At 43.0% G+C, this 12,456-nt stretch overlaps 1 protein-coding gene across 3 annotated transcripts in view; it reads right to left on the bottom strand.

The window, feature by feature from the left end:
* The window catches only part of KLHL32 (kelch like family member 32), a 267,924-nt gene extending 259,157 nt beyond the window's left edge, over positions 1-8,767 (bottom strand). Inside the window, exon 1 of one of the 3 annotated variants that reach the window (XM_053591512.1) lies at positions 8,513-8,767. The gene's annotated coding sequence lies outside the window, so the exon portion shown is untranslated. The remainder of the gene's footprint in view (positions 1-8,512) is intronic. The other 2 variants (XM_053591509.1, XM_053591510.1) reach the window with 2 other exon arrangements.
* Positions 8,768-12,456: the final 3,689 nt, after the last annotated feature.

Genomic DNA, 12,456 nt, shown 5'->3' with positions numbered 1-12,456 from the left:
TTAGAATTTCGGTAAAAAGTTAAGTTAATGCTGTGCAGGAAGGCCTTGAGTTTAAGTTCAATGCTGTGCAGGAAGGCCTTGAGTTTAAGTTCAGTGCTGTGCAGGAAGGCCTTGAGTTTAAGTTCAGTGCTGTGCAGGAAGGCCTTGAGTTTAAGTTCAGTGCTGTGCAGGAAGGCCTTGAGTTTAAGTTCAGTGCTGTGCAGGAAGGCCTTGAGTTTAAGTTCAATGCTGTGCAGGAAGGCCTTGAGTTTAAGTTCAGTGCTGTGCAGGAAGGCCTTGCATTTCTCAAGTGACATTTGGCCAATCAAGAAGCCCTATGTGTAGGTGGTAGTAAATACCTGCAAGAAATGATAAATAGCTTTGACCCAAAGCTAAAGAAGATAAGCTATGCTCAAATTAGATTGTAGGTAATTAATGTTTTCATAGAAGAAAATACCAAAAACTTGGATTCCACGGTTCTTTAAAAAGCTTGGATTCTCAGGAAAAAAAAAAAACCACCACCACCAATCAGCCATATCAGCTCAACGACATCCAGCTGGGAAAGACTAGAGACTCCCTTCACAGCCAAAGGGTTACTTGATTGTATCTACACCACTGCCTACCATGAGAGCAGCATTTTAAAAAAAAAAAAGTCTTCTTTCAAAGGAATGTCAAACACAGTACATTAGGAGGCAAGTCAAAGAGAGACTCTATCAAAATAAATCTCTTCCTCTCAGATATATACCTCAATTATGAACCTAAATTTTCAAAATAATAACCATAGCTGTCACTTGGGGAGTGGCTGAGAATAAAGCCAGTTCTTCACATTTACAGTAGGCTTTTTTCTTAGTCATATGATTTCATAACTTTGCTGGTCTGTGAAGGTGATACAGGCACAGGACCTGGGATGGATGTCATCTTGGGCACTGCACTTTCATCCTGGAATCCTCATAATTAGTGTCCACTATAAAGTATTTTTTATTGTATCCTTTTCTTGAGTCATAAAGAAATGAGTAAAGGATTTTCTGTCTTTACTAATGATCACAAATTTATCATTAGTAACTCCCTATAGCTTTCTTATTTTAGGTATTCAAACTAATGTTACTTACTACTAATAACATCTGAATTATGAAATTACAATATTTTTTAAAAACACTGAAAAAATAAATACATACCAGGGATAAGCAGAGCACATGTAGCACAAAAATAGTCTTTTTTAAAGGATGTGGTTTGAAATCCATTGTACAATAAAAATAGGACTAGTTTGGTCCACAGGATCCTAAAATTTACTGCTCAAACTAACTTGCTATAAATGTTCCTTGTCAGCAAACAGTGGGTTCTACCCGGTTTCCCCGAATATAAGACATCCTCCGAAAATAAGACCTACTTACAGGAAAGATAAGACGTCCCCTGAAAATAAGACCTAGCGCATCTTTGGGAGCACACCTTAAAATAATCTTATTTTCGGGTAAACAGGGTAGCAGTTCTCACTGCTGGCTGCATTACCCCTAAGCCCAGAGCCAGGACAGTGACCCTAAAAAGAGTCAAGACATATTAACTTCACCTATACTCCTAGGTTGCTGGAGACCCAAATGAGATTGAATTGCAGAAAAATTATCCTGATAGTTTTGAGGGTGAGGAGTCATTGGTACAGCGGGAAAGGGTGAGATAATGGTACAGAGAAAAAAGTAAACAAAATACATTTAACTAGAAAGTATTCTTTGGGAAGATTTTAATCCTAGCTGACTTGAAAGAGAATTTGAGGAGTGTTTTCTTTGAGCCTGGTGAGCTTTTGACCTTTTCATAAAATTTACATAATTTAGCATGAAGGAAAACCCCTAGTTGTCTAGAAAGATGTAGGCAACTTGAAATTGACCTTGCAGAAAGGCTAGGAGTTGCATACCCGCCAGGCACTAGATGCTGCTATTATTAACTCCACGGGGGACACCAGGGGCAGTTCAGTGCTTTTTGCAGATGTAGACCCCTGAAGAGATCTTAGAATAGAGTACAGAGCTGCCTAGGCAGGGGGAAAGAGACTGACCATTTCTCCTTTTCCCTGCAGCCAGGCTGGTGCAGGGAGAGGTGATCTGTCAGAGAGGAAAGACACCATGAACCCCAAGATATCATCCCTCTCCCTGGGTGGCCTGCCCAAGCAGCACACTGCATCACTCTCCCAGGCTGACACACCAGATTAAGACATTTTATACAGCGCAGGGAATTGAAATGGATTCTGCCATCATTCTGAGGAAGACAAAAACACAAAAAGAGGGAAAGGAGAGGCAAAGGAAAGGGATTAGTAAGTACTGACTTTTAGTATGCACCAGGCATTGTGCTAGATGTTTCTGTGCACACCTCCCATCGAGGTAATAGAATTCCCATTTTACAGATGAGGAAAAAGAGACTTCGAAGGGATCTATAACTGGACTCGGAATCACAAAGCCAAGAAGTATCAGATTTAGTATTCAAATCCAGGATCCAAGGATGCCATGGTACCTTGTAATTTCAATTGTAGAACTAAAAATCATAAATAATGGGGCTTCTAAGTAATGATTTAAAAATCTAGAACGTCTGTCATAAAAAATTGCAAAATGCCTCCTCCACTGCTCTTATTGTCTGTGCTATTAGCATCGAATATGTTCCCACTGAAGCAATCAGCCCGGATGGGACTACTTATTCCATCAATATCCTGGATGCCAAAGCAGTTGTACCGTCTGGGTGGGGAAGGGGGCCAGCCCTGCCTCTAAGTAACTGGAACTGGCTCATCTGGCATGGAAAGTAGAACACATTATCCCTCAAATAAACATGTAGGAGAATGTTGTCAAGAGTCCATGAAAACTGCCAAAGACTTTCCTTCTTCATTTAAAAATCATCAGGTTGGTGATTTCAACCTTGCGAGGCAAAAAGCTATTTTAGACAAATTTACAGCTTTCAATGCTTTTTGCCATATGCAGAACTAATCTGACTTCAAGTCAAATTTGCAAAACTAGGATTTTTTTCTACATAGTTCCTTTTTAAAAAAATCTCACCAAAGTTTATAATGCCATATGTCTAAATCAAGTTAAATTAAGTGAATTAATGCAAGGCAATGTGCATATGAAACAGAGAAAGAACAAAAGAAATATGAAGACAGTTGAGCAAGTCATCCTGCTCAGCACCTCTTACGAAAAGATCTTGTCTTGAGGATTTGGAAATGAAGGCTCCAACTGGAAATGCCAAGACCAGGTGAACAAAACAAGTCCTGTCTAATAATTCCCCCAAACAGGGAAAGTAAGAAGTTTTGTATCAATTCTGAAGTTCTGCTCTGCAAACTGGAAGAAATTCTAAAATAGAACCAGTCATGTAAGGAGGGAAGGTAGAATAAGGCCCTGCCTGGCACAGAGACATAGCCACATCGATCTCCACTGTCATCAAAAGCCCTGTTGAATAAAGTGGGCTCCTTACAAACATCATTTGTTCACAATATTTTCTACTACATGCCAAATATATCTGTGGTATACTGTCTCAAATCATATTAGTTTATATTGTACTTGACGGGAATTAAAATCCCTCCAACTTTAAAGTGAATTCCTGTTATGGCAAATGTTCCCAGTGCTACACTCTAGCTGTTACCTGTGCCCATCATTCTAACAGGCAAGCTCTCTCACTTGGTCATTCTAGATCTAGTACTTAAATCTACTTAAGTCTGTCTCCCATTTCTCGTGTGTCTGTATTTGTGTACAGCACTTCAAGTGGCAAACAGAGAGCTCACATTTCTCTTTAGTTGCCCCACAGACCCAAGACTTCATCAAAAGCTTGTGCAACATTAAGATCTCTTACCTGTAAGAGCCTCTTTAGCCTCCAAGCCTTTGACTCTACTAGAAGAAAATGATTACATTGTTTATCATCTAATTTGCCAAAATCTTCTCCCATTCTTGAACATTCAAGAATGTCATCTAGGGTGGCGCCTGTGGCTCAGTGAGTAGGGCGCCAGCCCCATATACCGAGGGTGGTGGGTTCAAACCCAGCCCCGGCCAAACTGCAACAAAAAAATAGCCGGGCGTTGTGGCGGGTGCCTGTAGTCCCAGCTACTCGGGAGGCTGAGGCAAGAGAATCGCCTAAGCCCAGGAGTTGGAGGTTGCTGTGAGCTGTGTGACGCCACGGCACTCTACCAAGGGCGATAAAGTGAGACTCTGTCTCTACAAAAAAAAAAAAAAAAAAAAAGAATGTCATCTAGTCCTATTGAATTCACATAAAATATCTTCATATGCTCTTTCCATAGAAAAGTGATAAGAGAAAAATTATGTGCCAGCCATTGGACATTAAAAATGCAGGCACATCATGATATTTCCTGGGTATTTATTGTGTACCAGTTTCTGTATGAAGAAGTTAATACCCTTACGTTCAGAGTCTTTGATAAGAATCAGTCCTACATTCTTCAGATTGTTCTCTTTCTGTGGCTACAATTCTTCTCCTGGTCTCCTTCCTCAATCTGGTTTCCTCCATCCCCTCCCAGTCTCATTTTCTTGCAATACTTTGTCTCAGAGACCATATTTCTTCTGCTACAATTAGCTCATCAATATCAGTCATCACCAGCACCACCCTCTCAACTCACATTTCCAACTATCTGGCAGCTCCTCCAATCTTTCAGTAGCTACAAGGATCTTCACTCAACATCACCAGACCCAGCTGTCAAGCCCTACACTTACACGCCTCCTCCACGGGGACTGACCTGTTTGTCACAATCAGAATACTTTTTATTTCTCCCTGTGTCTGTGCTTCTATGTATTTCTGTCGTAACAATGAACACATAACTGCCTTGAAATCATAATTACACACCTGACCATAACCTCCAGTAGGTAACAGTCAGGGAAGAAGGACATGAAGTAAGAAGAGCAGCTGTGGTTTCAAATTTTCTCTCATTGGTCCAGAACTTTACATAGTCTTGGATACTTCATCCATAAAATAAAAATAAGATGCCTACTTTATAGGAACATGAAGACAATAAGGAAAATAACATGTGTGCAAAGGACTAGGAAAGTAGACGCTGCCAGACATGGTATGTTTGTTTGCTCTGAATTCTTGAGAGCAGAGATGCTACCTCCATGGCACCCAGCCAGAACTTTGTTACATTTTTTTTTATACAGAGTCTCACTCTGTCATGCTGAATAGAGTGCTATGACATCATAGCTCACAGCAACCTTGAACTCTTAGACTCCAGCAATCCTCTTGCCTCAGCCTCCTGAGTAGCTGGTTCTACAGGCACCTGCCACAATGCCTGGCTATTTTTAGAGATAGGGTCTCACTCTTGCTCGGGCTGGTCTCAAACTCTTTAGTTCAAGTTATCCATCTGCCTCTGTCTTTGCCTCCCAGGGTCCCATCTTGTTACAACAGTATTAACTGACACCTGCACAGCTCTTTACTAGGGGTGAAACACATTTCCATAAAATTAAAACTGAGATGCCTATATTTACTATTAACACATCCTTACAGAGGGTGATTTTGGAATAAGAGAACCATTAAGAGCAATGCTATTCAAACCTTTTGGCTTTCTGAGAAACTCTACCTCTTTAGATTCACAAAAGAAACAGCATAAATAAAATAACACTTCATTCTGACCACCTGCTTCAGTGAAGTCACTGAGACCTCTATAGTCCCAGTAGAAACAGAAAGCAAATGCTTCTCCAAAAGCATTTGCTTCGTTATAATATACTATGACTTGGGGCATAAACAGCATTTTCTATGCCAGGGTGCTGGAATTTTATGATCCTTTTTAATGCACTTACGTTTTTGTTCCTTTTGCAGCTTGCAGTATTCAGTGGTGGATTTGAACTAATTACCTAACACCTTAATAAGAAGTTTTCATTGAAAGCCTCACGAGGCTCCACTTTCCATCCAACTTTTTATTCTACCTCCTCTCACAGTGGCAAGCACCCAACTGACTTTTTCTATACTTCTTAGCCCTATGCCAAGAAAAAACCCAAGCCAGGAACATAACTTTTAAACTAGCAAAGCTTTTGTTTCACCAGATTCAGAAATTCTCACTTTGCAACACTTTATGCTCCTTTATTTGAAACCTCCCTTATCTCTGAGAGATGAGATTAATATTAAAATCAGAAAACTCTTGATCGCTCCTATAATGATGGATGTATCTATTCACATCAGTATTCTAGTAGAGCATAATAGCTTAGAATTGGATGAGACCTCAGTAAAAAATTATGGACTGCACACTAGCAGGCCAAAAGCCAGATAGGATCCTGATATATTTTTAATGTAGTCATTAAAGTTTTTAAAATTAAAGACACTTCACATAAAATAAAATCCAGACATTTCTGTTTTCCTTCAGAAACTAGCACGTTGTAGAGCCTATGTAACAATAATCTGCTATAGCAGAACTGCCCCCTTTACAGGGGTGTGCAAGTGCCAGATGCCTGGATCCAGAAAGGGCTTCCCCACAGGACTGCCCTGTGAGTTTGGGCTTCCTCAGCTTTAAATAGAAGGTTATTTCTTGACCTCTCAAAGCTGTTTATAAGGGTTAAAAAAGAAGTGCACCTGAGGCCAGGCGTGGGAGCTTACACATGTAATCTCAGTACTTTGGGAGTAGGAGGCAGGACTGCTTGAAGCCAGACATTTGGGACCAGCCTGGGCAAAACAGCAAGATCCCACCTCAACAAAAACAAAAACAAAAAAAATTTTTTTTTTTTTGAGATGCAGTCTCACTATGTCACCCTCAGTAGAGTGCTGTAGCATCAGAGCTCACAGCAACCTCAAACTCTTGGGCTTAAGCGATTCTTGTGCCTCAACCTCCCAAGTAGCTGGGACTACAGGCGCCTGCCACCATGCCTGGCTATTTTTTGGTTGGAGTTGTCATTGTTGTTTAGCAGGCCCAGGCCAGGCTTGAACCCACCAGACTCAGGGTATGTGGCTGGCACCCTTACTCACTGAGCTATAGGTGCCAAGCCCCTGCACCCCCCAATATTTTTTTAATTAGCCAGTTGTGGTGGCTTGTACCCGTAGCCCCAACTACTTGAGAGGCTGAAGAAAAAGGATCACTTGAGCCAGAGAGTTTGAGGTTGCCGTGAGCTATGACGACTCCACTGCATACTAGCTGAGGCAACAAGGTCTCAAAAAAAAAAAACGAACATGTATGAAAAGTCCTTTGTAAACCTCAATGTAATATTTGTCATCAGTAATCATCTCACAGAGCCCTGTGAGTTGCGTAAGTCCCTTCTACCTACCATTATTTTGTTTCCTTGTTTCTCATATTATTGCAATACATATGACAGAATTTAAAATCCAAAGTAAAAGCATTTTATTTATTTTCTTGCCTCATTTAACAAAGATGAACAAAAATCAAAAGAAAGCAAAATGAACTTTTAAATGGCAGTGGATTTTTACTACGTCATTTCTGTTTCTGATTAAAGTATGAAAAGTATTAAAGTATGAAAGTGCAGAGTATAAATTACTGGACTGCTGATGCCTTCAACTATCTTATTACAAGTTTACTCACTAATCACCTGAGGCTGCAAAACAAAACTGAAGGCCCAGGTACTAGGGGCACCTGTGAAATAGAAACACTGACCTCTTCTGCAGGGCCTCATCAGCATTCCAGGAAGGTCCATCAGAAAAGAAAAAACCCTACACTTTAATATAATCTCTAATAGCTTAAACTCTGCAGTACTGAGCGCACCATCTACCTTCATAGACACAAAGATACAGATATATCTCAAAAAAATCAGTAAGACGTTTGAAAGAAAGCAGAATCTTTCCAGAAATGGGTAGAGGTGCAGTAAACTGCACGTAGGGGTGCAATGGATATAGAAATGCTTTCTAAGGTGTATGTCATGATCATTGTCTTGTCACATTAGGAATTCACAAATATGTATTCCTTTTGTGGCCAGTTTACAACAGAAGATCTCCTTTAATTGTGGGGAACCACAATTAAACCATCTTCCGCTTTTAATGCTTAAGATAATCACACCTAAGTAAACTGCAAAATAGTACTGTAAATAGAGGGAAAGAGGGATTTAAGTTGAAATAGCTTTCTTTATAAGATTTCCAAAATGGGAGTAATTTGATTCAAGACACAATCCGTTGAAAAATTCATCTGACGAATCCTTTTTAAAGCAACCCATATCGTGCAATTAAGGCTTTTCTTGAAATTGAATGAAACCATCGCTTGAGTACAGATTAATGAATGCCAAATTACCACAAGGCCCTCGGTGTATTATGTTACTTTAAAAATCAAAATAAATAACAGCATAATTTAAGAAACCTGTTTTTCCAATAGATGTCCCAAGGCTGATGTTTAAGCAAGTCTCCTTGGCAACCAAGGAACACAGAACAGACTGGGCTGGGGGGAAGGGAAGAAGGGGACAGTAACTCCAGGGCTGGAAGCACAAGTAACCGTAGTAGTAACTGCTAGCGCTAGACGACGCCGGCAGAGGCTGCAGGGGCAGCATGCCCCCGAAATGTGAACTCCAGGTCTCCCACGACCGCTCCCTCGGGTCTGCAGGCACCAAACCCGAACCGGTCACAGGGAGAGAGGAGGGCTTACCCGATGGTCTGCGGGGGTCGGTACCTGAGGCGGCAGCGCAGGCACCGGGCTCTCCCGGACGACAATGCCTCTGCTTGGCCCCACGATGCTGAGGTTAGGAGAACCTGCAGTCGCTTCGCTCCGCCGGTTAGGAGATGCAGTAGTGAAAAGCCAGCGCGCCAGCGTGTGTGTGCGCGCGCGTGTGTGTGTGTGTGCACGAGTGTCGCCAGCGCGCTCCCGGACTCTCCCGCGAGGAACTATTCCCTAGTAAATAAAAAGCACCAGCCGGCACTGCAGGTGGCACGTCCGTCTCGCTCGGCCCGGGGCGGCCGCGTCAGCCGGGAGACGCGCCTCCCGCGGCCCGCGGGGCGGGGTCAGACGCCGCAGCGGCTCCGCCCCCTCCCGCCGGCGGCGCGCCCGCGCGCGAGCTCAGCCTCCAGCCCCCTGGGCGGCCCGCGAGCCCGCGCGCGCGCTCCCCGCCCGCTCCTCCCCCGCCCCGCCCACGCCACCGCCGAGCCGGCGCGCGCCCGCTCTCCCGGAAGTCGCTTCCTCCACGCCGCGGTCTTCTTTGCTGCCCCGCACCTGTGCCACGGACTCCCGGGTTACGAGCCCTTTCCGCAGCCTCAGCTGGGACCACCCAGACCCTGGAACCGGCCTCATCGGCCCCCGACTCTTCTCCCAGGGATGGTGAACCACCTCGTGAATAGACGCCGTGACCCTAATTTGGTGTGTAACGCAGTCCTGGCCCTCGGCTTTCCTCTACCTAACCCTGCTAACGGGTGAAGTTCAAGTTGCGTCTATTCGTAGCAGCCCTATAGTGACCCTCCTCAAGACAGTGTACTGATTCTAAGTAACTTTATGAAATGATGGGCGGGGGGAGACAGGGGGAGACACCCTCCCCGCCACACACCCCCAACCCCCACCCCAGGTGGATGGAAGCCGCAAACTCGGGAATGAGGAAGGGTATTTGGTAACAACTAATTCAGCATTAAAACCACAAACAAGGGCGGTGCCTGTGGCTTAAGGAGTAGGTTGCCGGCCCCGTATACCGGAGGTGGTGGGTTCAAACCCAGCCCCGGGCAAAACTGAAAAAAAAAAAAAACCCACAAACAACCCAGAACGCCACCATTAAATTCCACGGCCTGGCACACCCTTGTGCCCCTTAACAGGTCATTTATGTCACTCTTATGTAAACGTGCTGAGAAACTAACACTTAAGCAAAGTCGGTAATTTTAGTAATTCCACCTTTCAGTGGAAATCCTTGGTCAGATGGGGATTTGAGACACCAGGAGCAGGAGACTGTAACTCTAAATGGAAGTAAACTGTATTTTGTAGACGTTCAGGGTTTAAACTGAAAAGATGAAATTTCACAGAATGTTAACTCCTTCCAGGTTTATGTTCCACACACTTGGGTTTAGGATCAGTGTCCTGCTGTCTTTGGAGGTATCTTTAACATTCTCATTAATCTTAAATCAATAGTTTAGCAATTGTTCTCCACTTTCAGACACAAAAGTTTGCTTCCCCATGGGCCTGTCTTGCTCCCAGGGCTTCCTTCCCGTGGTTTTGATATTTGGACTTTGTGGGTACCTACTTACCTAGCGGTCCAGACACCAGGGTAGATGCCGGAGGAAAAGTAACAAACACCTTACTGAAACCTTAGGTACAGTGTTGTTCTCTAGGATTTTTCATGTACAACTTGTTATTTTTATTGGGTACTGTTTTATTCCGGAAAATCCATGTGAAAGCATGTTTGAACCCAAAATATTGATTTAAGTCTGGTGTCAATGAATAAAACTAAAAGCCATCTACATTGATGGGATTATTTGTGTACAATAAAAAGAAACTATTTTTTTTTTTTTTTTTTTTTTTTTGGCCGGGGCTGGGTTTGAACCCGCCACCTCCGGCATATGGGACCGGCGCCCTACCCGCTGAGCCACAGGTGCCGCCCAAAAGAAACTATTTATTAAATATAATTAAACACAGCAAAGAATATAACTGCATATAAATGGGAAAAAAATTTATGTCACCAGCTCACCACATGTGCATCAATGGAAGGGTCTCTTACTGCCCAAGTGTATCTTACTCCTCCTTGTAGCCCATGGTCCTAGCCCATAGTAAGGACTCAATATATATTGTTCACTGACGCACAGTTATTGAAGATTGTATAAATCATAACAAAATGTATATTAAATGCCTGTTAAAAGGTCTAATTCAGAGGTGGTGATTTTTTTTCCCTAAATGGCTCCTTAAGTATGGATTTAAAGTTTAGTGGGATTTTTTAAATCTTTACTTAAAAAACTCAGTAGTTTGATAGCTGCTACAACTCAACACAAACATATTTTCCAGATTACTTTTTCCCTAGAGGAACAAATAGACTTGGGGCACTGTTCCTCTTTTGGGTACCATTTTATATGATATTTCTCTTTATTAAAAATAAAAAAAAACAGCTTAGCCTTAAACCACTATTTCTCAAAAGCTCTTCTTTAGGATACAGGTCATTTGTTCAACAATTTTTTTTTGAGCTCTTAGAATGTGTGAGGCAATGTAATCATTGAAGGTCTTTTAGTTATCAATAAACAGACATTGTCCCTGTTTCAGGCTAGTGATGTTAAGAAAGATAGGCTGAGAGGGCAGCGCCTGTGGCTCAAAGGGGTAGAGCGCCGGTCCCATATGCCGGAGGTGGCAGGTTCAAACCCAGCCCCCGCCAAAAACTGCGCAAAAAAAAAGAAGGATAGGCTGAGACAGAAAAAAAATTGAGTCCTTTGATTGCAAGCAACAGAAAACTACTCTGCAAAAAGGATATCAGGAGCAATGAGAATTTATGGGAAGCCTACCTAGATAACCAGGCTAGGAAGCAGACCGGAGTGGCAGCAACTCCAGAGGACATAGAAGCAGTGACAACAGGATAATGTCAGGGCAGGAATGGGTAGACCCCTTTGCTGGAATAGGTGAACTTCAGTTTTTTGCTCTTTGCATTTCCAATTCCAATTGTCCTGATTGGGATCACTGGTCAGTTCTTCAGGTGGGGTAGAGTAGGACCTGTGATCACAGACCCCCCAGACTTAAGAAGGAAAAATAGAGGCTGGGTGGCTGGAAAATAGCCTACATTCCCTGTAGGAAATAGGATGCCAGGTCAAATAAGTGAAGGAAACCCTGGAAACTGCATCCCTGGCACATAGGTGTATTAAAGACTTAGATCTTACATAAAGAAACATCTTTCGTATTCTCTCTCTCTGTCTCTTTTTTTTTTTTCCTTCAGTTTTTGGCCGGAGCTGGGTTTAAAACCGCCACCTCCAGCATATGGGGCCAGCACCCTACTCCTTTGAGCCACAGGCGCCACCCTCTCTTTTTAAAAAAAAACAAAACATGAAACAGCACCCATTCTCTGTGGGTTAGGAGTCTGGGTGTGGCTAAACCAGGTCCTCTGCCTGAGTCTTCCAGGGCTCCTTAAACTATGGCCCGCGGGTCACATGAGGTGGTGTGATTGTATTTGTTCCCATTTTGTTTTTTTACTTCAAAATAAGATATGTGCAGTGTGCATAGGAATTTGTGTGTAGTTTTTTTTTGTTGTTGTTTGTTTGTTTTAACTATAGTCTGGTCCTTCAACGGTCTGGTCTGAGGGACAGTGAACTGGCCCCCTGTTTAAAAAGTTTGAGGACCCCTGTGAGGTCTCAAGGCCGACATCTAGGCTGGGCTGTGTGCTCGTCTGTAGACTTGGCTGGGACGGATCTGATTCTGTGCCCCAGCAGGGTTGGCAGAACTCATCTCCATGCAGTGTCCTGCTTCTTCTGAGCCCACAGAAGGAGAAAGAGTCTCTTGTGTGAGTTTTCATGTCAAGGAAACCCAAGGTCTGCTGTCAAAGGGTTTGTCTGATGAGGTCTAACTGTCACATTTGTCAAATGATGTCATTTATCATGGGAATGATAATCCCATCACTGCCTGTTCCAACACCCTGTTGGTTAGAA

Source organism: Nycticebus coucang, chromosome 5, assembly GCF_027406575.1.
Source record: "Nycticebus coucang isolate mNycCou1 chromosome 5, mNycCou1.pri, whole genome shotgun sequence".
NCBI classification, from domain to species: Eukaryota; Metazoa; Chordata; class Mammalia; order Primates; family Lorisidae; genus Nycticebus; species Nycticebus coucang.
The sequence above is the reverse complement of the archived record's forward strand: the minus strand, read 5'-3'. Positions and strand labels throughout refer to the sequence as shown.